We start from the raw sequence: 13,476 nt of genomic DNA, 5'->3' as shown, positions 1-13,476 counted from the left end.
ATGTCTGCAAATTCGCAGACTTCATTCGTTATCGAGCACTCAGTCGAGATAGAAGTCTTTTGTCATCGGTCCGTACACTGTATAGCGACAAATAGTGTTAATCCGCGTTCAAGGTTATTTGCACACTCTACGCCTAGTTGAGGTTTCAGTATTTTTTCCCTTCTTTTGTGTTTCTGTTTCTGAGTACCGTTAGCCGGTCAGTGACAAGTGAAGCAGTGTTCTTCTAGTAAGCCGTCTGGATACCGTTACCTACACAAGCTAAGTATTAGTTTTCGTTTCCCCTTCTTGGTTGTCTTAATAACGTGCACTGGGCAATAGGCCCGTGCAAAAACGACTTCCCCTGACGGCGATTCATCTCAAGGTGAGATGGACGTCGAAATAAAATCGGCTCCCCGGCTCAAGGTATATCCGAGCTCGGCCACCGGGCCATTTGTGATCGTCTTTCGGACCAAAGAAAAAAAGTGTTTGAATCTGTTGCAGATTTCTCGAGTTCTGACGGATCGGTATTCGGCCGTGACAGAAATATCGAAAATTCGCCCGGATAAGCTTCGGGTGGTGGTTAACAGTTCAACTCAGGCAAACGATATTGCTGGCTACGAGCCCTTTACGAAGGAGTACAGGGTGTATATTCCAGCTAGCAGGGTTGAAGTCAGTTGGGTCGTTTCCGATTCGAGTCTGAATTGCGAGGACCTGCTAAAATATGGGACTGACTGTTTCAAAGACCCCATGCTTAAGCCAGTGAAGATACAGGAATGCAAACGTTTGCATTCAGCATCAGTCGCAGCTGACGGCAAGAAAATATACGTCAACTCAGACTCTTATCGGGTGACCTTCGCCGGCTCTGCCCTGCCCAATTACCTCCTCTTTGACAAGGTTCGTCTACCTGTTCGCCTCTTTGTGCCGCGGGTCATGAATTGTACTAATTGCAAACAATTGGGACACACAGCCTCCCATTGTAGCAATAAAGCTTGGGGAATGCGGTGGGAATCACGCAGATGATTCCTGTGGTAGAGATGTCGAAAATGGGCTCTACTGTGGGGGAAACCCACATGATCTCCCTTCATGTCCCGCGTACAAACAGCGCGAGGAAAATCTAAAGCGTTCCCTTCAGGGACGCTCTATGCGATCTTTTGCAGAAATGCTTAAGATAGCTACGCCACCTGTCTCTACGAACATCTTTGCCAACTTGTCTACTGACGAAGGCGACTGTGATGAACCCCAGGAGGGAACATCTTCTGCTGTGCCTAGAAGTAGTAGAAAAAGGAAGAACATTTCCTCTTCCAAGCTTCGTCGTAAAGGCCAGAAGTTGTCTCTTCATGGTCCCCCTAAAATAACTACTCAAGGAAGTACTGGTGCAAAACCGAAGCAAGTCGCTCCCGGTCTCAGTAGCCTGAGCTCAGAAAAGGAGTTCCCAGCACTTCCAGGAACATCAAAAACCCCAAGTGTTCCCATATCTCAGCCAGAGAAAGAAAACAGTGCTGGCTTAATAAATTTCTCTGACATTGTGGACCGTATTCTTACAGCGTTAAACATTTCTGACCCCCTTAAAAGTATCTTGATAAGCTTTCTCCCCGCAGTAAAAACATTTTTGATGCAGTTCACTGCGAAATGGCCCCTCCTTTCAGCGATTGTATCCTTCGATGGCTAATTCATCGAACGAGGTCAAAGATTTAATCACAGTTCTACAGTGGAATTGCAGAAGCATTATCCCGAAAATCGATTCGTTTAAAATCTTACTAAATAATTTGAAATGCGATGCATTTGCCCTATGCGAGACATGGCTCACTTCAGAAATAACCCTACACTACCACGATTTTAATATTCTTCGCTTGAATCGAGGAGACTCTCACGGAGAAGTACTTTTGGGGATCAAAAAGTGCTATTCTTTTAATCGGATCGACCTACCCTCGACACCAGGCATTGAAGTTGTCGCTTGCTAAACCAGAATTAAAGGCAAAGACCTTTGCATTGCTTCCACCTACATCCCCCCTAGAGCCTCAGTTAGCCACCGACGGCTTTACGATATTGCGGAGCTCCTCCCCGCACCGAGGCTAGTTTTAGGTGACTTCAACTCCCACGGCACGGCATAGGGTTGCCTTCATGACGATAATCGATCTACCCTACTCCATGAGCTTTGCGACAACTTCAATATGACTATTTTGAATACGGGTGAATTGACACGGGTTCCTGCCCCTCCAGCGCGTCCGAGCGCCTTAGATCTGTCCCTCCGCTCGACATCGCTGCGGTTAGATTGCATGTGGAAGGTAGTCTCTGATCCCCACGGCAGCGACCATCTGCCAATCGTAATTAATATTGCTAACGGTTCAGGGCCACCGAATACAATCAATATTTCGTATGACCTCACACGAAATATTGATTGGAAGAGCTACGCGTCCGCGATATCCGACAAAATCGAGTGCACTCAAGAGCTTCCTCCGGAGGAAGAGAACGGGTTCCTGGCTGGCTTGATTCTCAATACCGCGATTCAAGCTCAGACTAAACGCGTACCAGACGCGAACTCACGCGGGCGTCCTCCCAATCTATGGTGGGACAAAGAGTGCTCAGACGTGTACGCGGAGAAGGCCGCTGCGTATAAGACCTTCCGGGACGACGGGCTACCAGCTTGCTATCGACAGTACGCGATGGCGGAAACGCGCATGAACAGTTTGATAAAAGCCAAAAAACGTAGCTACTGGCGCCGGTTCGTCGACGGACTAACGAGAGAAACATCGATGAGCCCTCTTTGGAGTACGGCCCGGCGCTTACGAAACCGAAACAGTACTAATGAGAGCGTGGAATATTCAAACCGTTGGATATTCGATTTTTCCAAGAAGGTTTGTCCGGATTCCGCCCCGGCACAGAAGATCTACCGCGCCGCGTCCCCTCACAATAACGCGAACGAAACACCGTTTTCGATGGTGGAGTTCTCACTTGCTCTCTTATCATGTAACAATAAAGCCCCAGGGCCAGACAGAATCAAATTTAACTTGTTAAAGAATCTGCCAGACTCTGCCAAGAGACGCTTGTTGAATTTATTTAATAAGTTTCTTGAGGGTAATATTGTCCCTCATGACTGGAGGCAAGTGAAGGTCATCGCCATTCAAAAACCAGGAAAACCAGCCTCCGACCACAACTCGTATCGACCGATTGCGATGCTGTCCTGTATCCGAAAGTTGTTCGAGAAAATGATCTTGTTTCGCCTCGATGATTGGGTTGAAGCAAATGGCTTACTGTCAGATAAACAATTTGGTTTCCGCAAAGGCAAAGGGACGAACGATTGTCTTGCGTTGCTCTCAACAGAAATTCAAATGGCTTATGCTAGCAAAGAGCAGATGGCATCAGTTTTCCTAGATATAAAGGGGGCTTTTGATTCAGTTTCTATCAAAATTCTTTCTGAGAAGCTGCACCAGCATGGTCTTTCACCGACTCTAAACAACTTTTTGCTAAACTTGCTGTCTGAATAACATATGCATTTTTCGCATGGTGATTTATCGACATCACGAATTAGCTACATGGGTCTTCCCCAGGGCTCATGTCTAAGCCCCCTTCTCTATAACTTTTACGTGAATGACATTGACGAATGTCTTGTCAATTCCTGCTCGCTAAGGCAGCTTGCAGATGACGATGTGGTCTCTATTACAGACACCTTGGACAATTTGTCTGCTTGGGCCCTCCAGCTAGGTATCGAGTTCTCCACGGAGAAAACTGAGCTAGTCGTATTTTCAAGGAAGCGTGAACCAGAGCAGCTTCAATTAATAGGTCAAACTATTGCTCAGGTTTCAACTTTCACATATCTCGGGGTCTGGTTCGACTCTAAAGGAACCTGGGGATATCACATTAGGTATCTGAAACAGAAGTGCCAGCAAAGGATCAACTTTCTCCGTACAATAACCGGAACATGGTGGGGTGCCCACCCAGGAGACCTGATCAGGCTGTACCAAACAACAATATTGTCGGTGATGGAGTACGGGAGTTTCTGTTTCCGCTCCGCTGCGAACATACATTTCATCAAACTAGAGCGAATCCAATATTGTTGTTTACGTATTGCTTTGGGTTGCATGCACTCGACACATACGATGAGTTTAGAAGTGCTGGCGGGCGTCCTTCCGCTGAAAAATCGATTTTGGGACCGCTCATATCGATTGCTCATCCGATGCGATATCTTGAACCCGTTAGTAATTGCAAATTTCGAAAGGCTTGTCGAGCTCAATTCTCGAACCCGAGTTATGTCCTTGTACTTCGATTACATGGCACAAAATATCAATCCTTCTTCATACTATCCCAACCGTGTCAATCTCTTTCATGCTTCTGATTCAACTGTATTCTTCGACACATCCATGAAAGACGAGATTCGAGGAATCCCGGATCACATACGTCCGCAAGTGATCCCAAGCATCTTTCATAGTAAATTTCGAGAAGTCGACTGCAACAAGATGTTTTACACCAACGGGCCAAGCCTCGACGGCTCCACTGGCTTCGGTATATTCAATCAAAACCTCACCGCCTCATTCAAACTCAATGATCCTGCTTCAGTTTACGTCGCAGAACTTGCTGCTATTCAGTATACCCTTGGGATCATTGATACTTTGCCCACCGATCATTAATTTATTGTCTCGGATAGCCTCAGCTCAATCGAGGCTCTCCGTTCAATGAAACCTAGAAAGCACATTCCATATTTTCTGGGGAAAATCTGGGAGCGCCTGCGTGCTTTGTCTGTAAGATCGTACAAGATTACCTTAGTTTGGGTTCCCTCGCATTGCTCCATTTCAGGTAATGAAGAAGCGGACTCTTTAGCAAAAGCGAGCGCTTTACAAGGTGACATATATGAAAGACCAATTAGCTTCAGCGAATTTTTCAGTATTACTCATCAGAGAACCCTCGAAAGTTGGCAAACTTCATGGAGCAATGGTGAACTGGGAAGGTGGCTACATCCGATAATCCCTAAGGTATCTACGAAACCTTGGTTCAGGGGGATGGATGTGGGTCGGGATTTCATTCGCGTGATGTCTCGGCTCATGTCCAATCACTACACGCTGGACGCACATCTCCGGCGTATTTGGCTCGTGGATAGCGGTATCTGCGCTTGTGGCAACGGTTATCACGAAATCGAACAAGTTGTCTGTGCATGCGCCGAGTACTGTTCTGCCAGATCTCAATTATTCGATTCCCTTCGGGCCCGAGGAAGATCACCCAATGTCCCGGTTCGAGATGTACTAGCAAGCCGCGATATTCTCTACATGTCCCTTATATACACGTTCCTCAAAACCATCAATATCCAAATTTAAATGCCCCTATCTTTTCTCTTATCATTCCCAGAAGTGCCCTCTTCCGCCTACCGTACCCCAACGATGGTTTGATACGACTCCAAGACGAGACAAAACATCTGTCGAATGAACCAACAACACGAGATCTACAGTACAACATCACACGTGCAGCGCGGTGTGTTTCCGATCTGTATCTGAGCCGTACTACGAAATCGTCTGGAGGAACCCCTGCCGGCTCGAGGAAAACCGCCCGGCGTCCCAATACTTGATACATCCGTTCGAATCTGTAACCCTGGCCGTTGATTCCTGATGCCGGAAACTGAAAGTTTATATCCACCCCCCGGCCAGGCTTGTCCACCCTCGCTCCCATGTCTCTGATACACAGATGTATGACTTCACCCCTTCTCCCCTTGAATATCTTCCCAAAACTTATGTGCCCCCCTATCTTCTAGTTTTAGTTAATCAATCCGTTCGAATCTGTAATCCTGGCCGTTAATTCCTGATGCCGGAAACTGAAAGTTTATATCCCCCCCCCTTCAGCCTTGTCCACCCTCCCTTCCATGTCTCTGATACACAGATGTATGACTTAACCCCCTTCTCCCCTTGAATATCTTCCCAAAACTTATATGCCCCCTATCTTCTAGTTTTAGTTGATCAATATTTAATCTCGTTAAGAAATGCACAACAGTACCACTACTTTAAAATAGCCCTATTTAATTCCCCTAATCTTGAACAACTCTCTCTAGTTACTTCTAGTTAATAAGCTTGTAAAATGTTCCGCTTAGTTAATAATTAATTTTTCCTACGATCTCCCTCCTAAAAATCATAAAGTGAATTACTATAAAAAGAACACACAAAATGACCCGTCCCCAAATCTTACGAATATTATATTATACCCTCTTTTATATGTATAAGTTAGCGGTAAAGTTTTTTTTAGTTTCATTATATAAAACAAAATAATATTGAAATGTGTAACCCCCTAGTTTTAAGAAATTCAAAATGTAAAACAATGAAAAATGGCACGTTCAAGCTAACGCATACGTGCCTTATCAAATAAACAAATTGAAAAAAAAATCGCAGACTTTTAATTTCAACTGCAGATTTTTTCGATGACGCAGATATTTGCAGATTTTTTAATTTGGTTGCAGATATTTACAGTTTTTTTAGTTTAGTTGCAGATATTTACAGATTTTTGAAAATAAAGGCTTTTGGTTACACTAGTTTCAAACTACAGATTTATTTATTTTAGGCATTTTTGGTACTTCCCAAACTTTAAAAATTATTATTTGCAGACATTTGAAAAAAGTATCCGGCATCTCTGTGTTCCATATACATTGATAGCTCCTGGCGGTATAAATATAGCCAACGAAAAATGCACAAATCTGCATAACAAACTAATTTTATTGAGAGAAATTTTTACCATAAGTTGGATACTGTTGGAGACAAACTGGAGCGATGGCAACTCTGTCCTGCCATCCGCCACTCTCTGCGCTAGGCTCTCTAGTGACAGTCTTGCTGTCACTCCGAGATGCCACCATAAGCGCAAACCACTTTTTAACCAGTCAGTCATAAGTCAGTCAACTTTTTCAGTTCGTTGAGCACATGCTCTTTATTTTAACTATCGTTATTAAAAGTATTTTATGTAGTCTGTACGCGAGTGTCCTTTTATTTATTCCCAACCTGCCCCGCGCACAGGGCTACAACAGTGGCGACGAGTATATTAGCGGATATGTGGTGAAATTTCGATTCACGAAAAGTAACCTCAAAATTCCGTCACCCCCGCGTAAAAAACGGAGAAGAAGCATGGAGAATGGTCAAATTCCACATGATAATGACCGGGAGCAGGTCCCACCAGCAGTAGATCCGCTCATCGTGCAGTTCATGCACCTGATGCAGCAACAGCAGCTTCAGCACCAGCAGCTAATGGCACAGTTTCTCCAGCGGCAGCAGCAAAACGACGAGCAGCAGCAAGCATTTTTCCGGAGTGCAGTTTCATCTATCCATGTACAAGTACCACCCAACCAAATTCTTTACTCTTTGGCAGGCAACGTGAAGGAATTTTGCTACGACGCTGACAATAGCGTCACGTTTGCGGCTTGGTACAGCAGGTATGAAGATTTGTTCGAGAAAGATGCCGCTCGTTTGGACGATGAAGCGAAAGTCAGGTTACTGCTGCGAAAGCTGGGCGCAGTTGAACATGGAAGGTATGTTTCCTTTATTCTACCGAAATTTCCGAAAGAACACACCTTTGCCCAATCAGTAGCGAAGCTGAAAAATTTATTTGGGTCGAAGGAGTCGGTAATAAGCAGGCGGTATAGAACGTTGCAAATTGCCAAGCACCCGACTGAAGACCATATTGCTTTCGCTTGCCGTGTTAATAAAGCCTGCGTTGAGTTTGAACTGGGAAAGCTATCGGAAGAGCAGTTTAAATGCCTGACCTACGTTTGCGGATTGAAAGCAGAAAGCGATGCAGAAACCCGTACGCGGCTGCTTTCCAGGATTGAGGAAAACAATGGCGTCACGTTGGAGCAGCTAGCGGAAGAATGCCAGCGTCTTCTTAACCTCAAACATGACAATGCTATGATCGAGTCAGCCACATGTTTCGGTTGAATGTCATTAAGCAGCTATCTTCTGATAAACGGTTCAACAAACGGGATCAGCCATCTTCGAAGCCTGCTGCACATGACACGAGAAAAAAACCTGATACACCGTGCATGCGGTGCATTTCACTACGTACGGGACTGTACTTTCAAAAACCACAAATGCTCCGAATGTAAGCAGTTTGGACATCGTGAAGGCTACTGCAACAGTTCAAAAAAGTCACAACGTTCATCAAGAAAGGGTAAGCATTCGGTGGCCAGCAAAATGGTCGTCGTTAATGTGTGCAACGTGCAGAAGCGGAGGAGATTCGTTTCCGTTGCCCTTGATGGAACACAGGTTCGTCTTCAGTTGGACACGGCTTCCGATATTACCGTCATCAGCCAGCAGATCTGGAAGAAAATTGGCAGCCCAAGGTTGTCACCAGCAACAGTAAAAGCCAAGGCAGCATCTGGAAACATTTTGCCACTTAATGGTAAATTTAACTGTGACATCACTATCGGCGAAAACACACGCACGCAGATAATTCGTGTCACCGAGAAACCACTACACGTGCTTGGATCTGATTTAGTCGATAGTTTTAATTTATGGTCCATACCAATGGATACTTTTTGCTGCCATGTTACTAGTACCCCGTCCACCAGTGCAACTCTCAAAGCTACTTACCCAAAAGTGTTCAGCGAAAAGCTCGGGTTGTGCAGCCGGCCCAAAATTAAATTTGAGGTACAAGAACAGTGCAAGCCTGTTTTTTGTGCCAAGCGTCCGGTGGCGTATGCAATGTACAGCGCAGTCAACCAGGAATTGGACAGGTTGGAAAAACTCAATATCATCACACCGGTCGATTATTCAGAATGGGCAGCGCCGATCGTCGTAGTGCGCAAAGCAAATGGCAACATTCGAATTTGCGGAGACTATTCAACAGGTCTAAACTCCACTTTGCAACCTCATCAGTATCCACTGCCACTCCCGGAAGACATCTTTGCCAAGCTGACTAACTGCAAAATATTCAGCCAGATTGATCTTTCGGACGCTTTTCTACAGATGGAAATCGACGAACAGTACCGTCATTTGCTGACAATTAACACACACCGTGGTCTTTACCACTACAACCGCCTTCCACCTGGTGTAAAGGTAGCACCTGGTGCTTTTCAGCAGCTCATCGATACCATGCTAGCCGGCCTTAAGGGCACTTCTGGTTATCTCTATGACGTCATCGTTGGCGGTGAAACACAAGAGGAGCACGACCGTAATTTGGAAGCAGTTCTTCAGCGGATTCAGGATTTTGGTTTTACCATCAGAGCCGAAAAGTGCAGCTTCAGTAAGCAACAGATACGCTATTTGGGTCATATATTCGACCGACGTGGTAAATCCTGATCCAGTAAAAGTTGAGGCAATAACCAAGCTACCTCCTCCCACTGACGTTTCAGGTGTTCGCTGTTTCCTTGGGGCGATCAATTATTACGGCAAGTTTGTGCCCAACATGCGACAGTTGCGCTATCCACTCAACAACTTGCTGAAGTCGGAGACAAAGTTCGTCTGGACTCAGGAGTGCCAGTAAGCGTTCGAGCGATTCAAGCAGATTCTCTCCTCGGGGCTTCTGCTGACACACTACGATCCGAAACAGGAGATTATAGTATTAGCTGACGCATCATCCGTTGGCCTCGGAGCAACCATTAGTCACAAATTCCCCGATGGGTCCATCAAGGTTGTTCAGCATGCTTCCAGAGCACTCACGAAAGCGGAACAAAACTATAGCCAGCCCGATCGCGAAGGTTTAGCAATCATCTTTGCAGTCACCAAGTTCCACAAAATGATTTTCGGTAGGAAATTCCGTCTACAAACCGACCACGCTCCTCTGCTTCGAATTTTTGGTTCTAAGAAGGGCATACCGGTATATACGGCAAACCGGTTGCAACGTTTCGCCCTCAATCTGCTATTGTACGATTTTAACAAGGAATACGTGCCAACCGACAAATTTGGCAACGCTGACGTGTTGTCTCGTCAAATCAACCAGCACGTTAAGCCAGAGGAGGATTACGTCATTGCGAGCATTATCCTCGAAGAAGATGTAAGGTCAGTAGCCGCAGATACCGTTAATATATTACCTCTCAGTTTCATAGTCGTAGCACAGAGTACCCAAGCTGATCCACTGCTTCGCAAAGCCTTCCGGTACATACAAGACGGTTGGCCTTCATCAAAAGCCGTCGATCCGGAGCTTAAGCAGTTTCACTCCAGGCAGGAGTCACTTACTGTGGTCGATGGGTGTATTCTGTTTGCTGAACGTCTCGTCATTCCATCACAGTATCGAAAATGATGCTTGGACCAGCTTCATCGTGGACATCCGGGCATGCAGCGGATGAAAGCAATCGCCAGAAGCTACGTCTACTGGCCCTCCATAGATGATGATATCATTGGTTATGTAAAGGCGGGTCAGCATTGCGCATCCGTTTCCAGGCCCCCTCCTTGCGCTGCTCCTGTACCGTGGCCGAAAACATCCGGTCCATGGCAGCGTGTTCACATAGATTTTGCCGGTCCCATCGAAGGCGAATATTACCTCATCGCAGTGGATTCGTACTCCAAGTGGCCGAAGATTGTGCAAACCAGAAGAATCACCTATACGGCTACAATCAGCATCCTGTGTGGCATTTTTGCTTGACTTGGTATGCCAGTGACTCTAGTGTCCGACAACGGTACCCAATTTACGAGCGCGGAATTTGCTGAGTTTTGCACAATCAACGGTATCGAGCACATCACGACACCCCCCCCCCTTTCATCCACAATCCAACGGCCAAGCTGAGCGTTGTGTAGACACTTTTAAAAGAGCCGTCAAGAAAATCCGAGAGGGTAGAGGATCAATTACTGATGCGTTGGATACCTTCTTGCTCGCTTATAGAAGCACACCTAACTGTTCGGCTCCTGAAGGCAAATCTCCATCTGAACTTTTGTTAGGTCGCAAGATCCGAACCTGTCTCGCACTACTTCGGCCGCCACCTGCGACTGAACCGAAGCCAATCGAGAAGCAGCACAGCCAGTTGAGATTTTTTCAGTCGGAATGATCCAGTATTTGCCAAAGTATATGCAAGAAACAGTTGGAAATGGTCTCCAGGTGTGATTGTCGAAAGAATTGGTGACGTGATGTACAACATCTGGGTGGAGGACCGCCGAATGCTACGTTCGCATATTAATCAACTCCGTAGTCGAACTGTAACCGGATCAACCACCAACACAGTAGGACAGCAAACCAGATATGCTCAATTACCTTTGGATATTCTGTTGGACGTGTGGAAGCTGCCGAACTTACCAACTGATACAACATCGCAGTCATCGTCGACGCTGCAGCCAACCACCTCACAATGTGCATCGTCGACACCTCGTTGTGATCAGCCGCCTGAATCGGTGGTTAGTCCATCACTTTCTCCACTGTCTTCGTCATCACATGCAACATCTTCCGAATTTGAGTCAGCAGTTGAAGCAGATCCGGTGGCAGCACTACCACGCCGATCTTCGAGAGCTCGAAGAGCGCCGCAGTGGTTTGACCCGTACCACCTTTATTAAGAGGGGAGATGTTGGAGACAACTAAACTGGAGCGATGGCAACTCTGCCCTGCCATCCGCCACTCTCTGCGCTAGGCTCTCTAGTGACAGTCTTGCTGTCACTCCGAGATGCCACCATAAGCGGAAACCACTTTTTAACCCGTCAGTCATAAGTCAGTCAACTTGTTCAGCACATGCTCTTTATTTTAACTATCGTTATCAAAAGTATTTTATGTAGTCTGTACGCGAGTGTCCTTTTATTTATTCAATAAGGCTCCCAACCTGCCCCGCGCACAGGGCTACAACAGATACATATTGCTTTTCAATCTGTAAATAAAATTTTGGGCGAAAAGGTTAATTTTCAATACTTATCATTTTGAAAACTTATTTGTTTTTTGCTTCACAAAAATGCGTTATGTTATGAGGATGCAAAATAAACAGGTTCTACGACATTTCTACTCATTTCTTCACCAAATTAGCTCGTTTGATTTTTTTTTATTTGTGCTAACAATTTCATATATTTATGAAAAAACCGTTGAAAACGGCATGTTTAAAATTATTCATTTGTTTACGTGAACTTCACGCACACAGGCTGTCAAACTCAGCATCGTAGTCGCGAATGCCTGATAGTATGAAACCACCCCGTATTTGAACTCGCTGCATAGCCGCACACCAAAATTTTTGGATGAAAACTCAGCAAATGAAAGTGCTAAAAACTCAGCAATTTCCGCGTTTGCGCGTTAAGGGCACAAAACCTAACTTAAATTAAGTTTTATTTTTTGTGTTTCGAATTCATCTCGTCAGTAACTAGCACCATCTGGGTGTCTATTTAGACGATGTATCTAAACTAGGGTACTAGTTTAGATACATCGTCTACTTAGACATCTAGATAGTGCTAGTTACTGACGAGATGAATTCGAAACACAAAAAATCGAAGGGCAATTTACTCCCCATTCAAAGTGAATTGAAAATACCCAATTGAAAAAATACACGAGAAATGCTTCAATACACCTTAATACATTTAATACGCCGAAAATACACTAATGCACTAAAATACGTTACTTCTGGAAGAATTTTTCAATACGTCAAAAATACGCTAATACACAAAAATACGTTAGTACCGGAAATATTTTTCAATGCGCCGATAACAATCCAATTCGTCAAGTAATACACTGTTGATACAAGCCATACAAATATTACATTAATTTCACGTCAAATGAAACTAATTCAGTATATTTCTTATTATGACATAGCGTATGTTTTGCCTTTCTCATATAGAAAGGTTATGCAATCACTCTGAAAAACGTCAACCTAATCCCGGCCCGGAGGGCCGAGTGTCATATCCCATTCGACTCAGTTCGTCGAGATCGGAAAAAGTCTGTATGTGTGTGTGTATGTATGTATGTGTGTGTATGTGTGTGTATGTGTGTGTATGTGTGTGTGTGTATGTATGTGCGTATGTGTCAAATAATGTCACTCATTTTTCTCAGAGATGGCTGGACCGAATTGCCCAAACTTAGTCTCAAATGAAAGGTGCAACCTTCCCATCGGCTGCTATTGAATTTTGTATCGATCGGAATACTGGTTCCGGAATTACGGGTTTCAGAGTGCGGCCACACAGAAATTTCTCATATAAACTATAGGAAAAATTAAAAATAGAATTTTCATTTTTGATGTTAAATGTGTTCAAGGTGCATGAAACGTCGAGATTTGATGCAAACTCGAAAAAAAATTTGACGACGATTCACTTTTTTGGATTTTGGCACATTTTTGCCTTTCTCATATAGAAAGGTTATGCAATCACTCTGAAAAACGTCAACCTAATCCAACATTTTTTTTCGACTCTCATAAGGTTTCTGGATTTTAACAGGGGCGTAGTTGATTGTTTACGGAGAGGGGTTACACCCCCCCCTCTACTGTTCACTTCCCTCCTTTAAAAATCTCCTTAAATCACCCCTCAGACCACCACCCCATCCAGCCCTCATACCCCTCCCTTTCAACCCCATCATCTTTAAACCACAACTATATCACAAAGCATACCAATTTAAGCTCGGGAGTCGTTCATTCATGGGACTTTCGCC

At 44.9% G+C, this 13,476-nt stretch overlaps 1 protein-coding gene and 1 pseudogene across 4 annotated transcripts in view; one reads left to right on the top strand and one right to left on the bottom strand.

Moving 5' to 3' along the window:
* The window catches only part of LOC131688869 (thymidylate synthase), an 888,839-nt gene that overhangs the window by 139,855 nt on the left and 735,508 nt on the right, over positions 1–13,476 (bottom strand). The gene's annotated exons all lie outside the window — the stretch shown is intronic.
* Positions 8,510–9,994, top strand: LOC131689185 (uncharacterized protein K02A2.6-like; annotated as a pseudogene).

This window comes from Topomyia yanbarensis, chromosome 1 (genome assembly GCF_030247195.1).
Source record: "Topomyia yanbarensis strain Yona2022 chromosome 1, ASM3024719v1, whole genome shotgun sequence".
NCBI lineage: Eukaryota > Metazoa > Arthropoda > Insecta > Diptera > Culicidae > Topomyia > Topomyia yanbarensis.
Note: the sequence above shows the minus strand (reverse complement) of the source record. Positions and strands in the feature narration are given on the sequence as shown.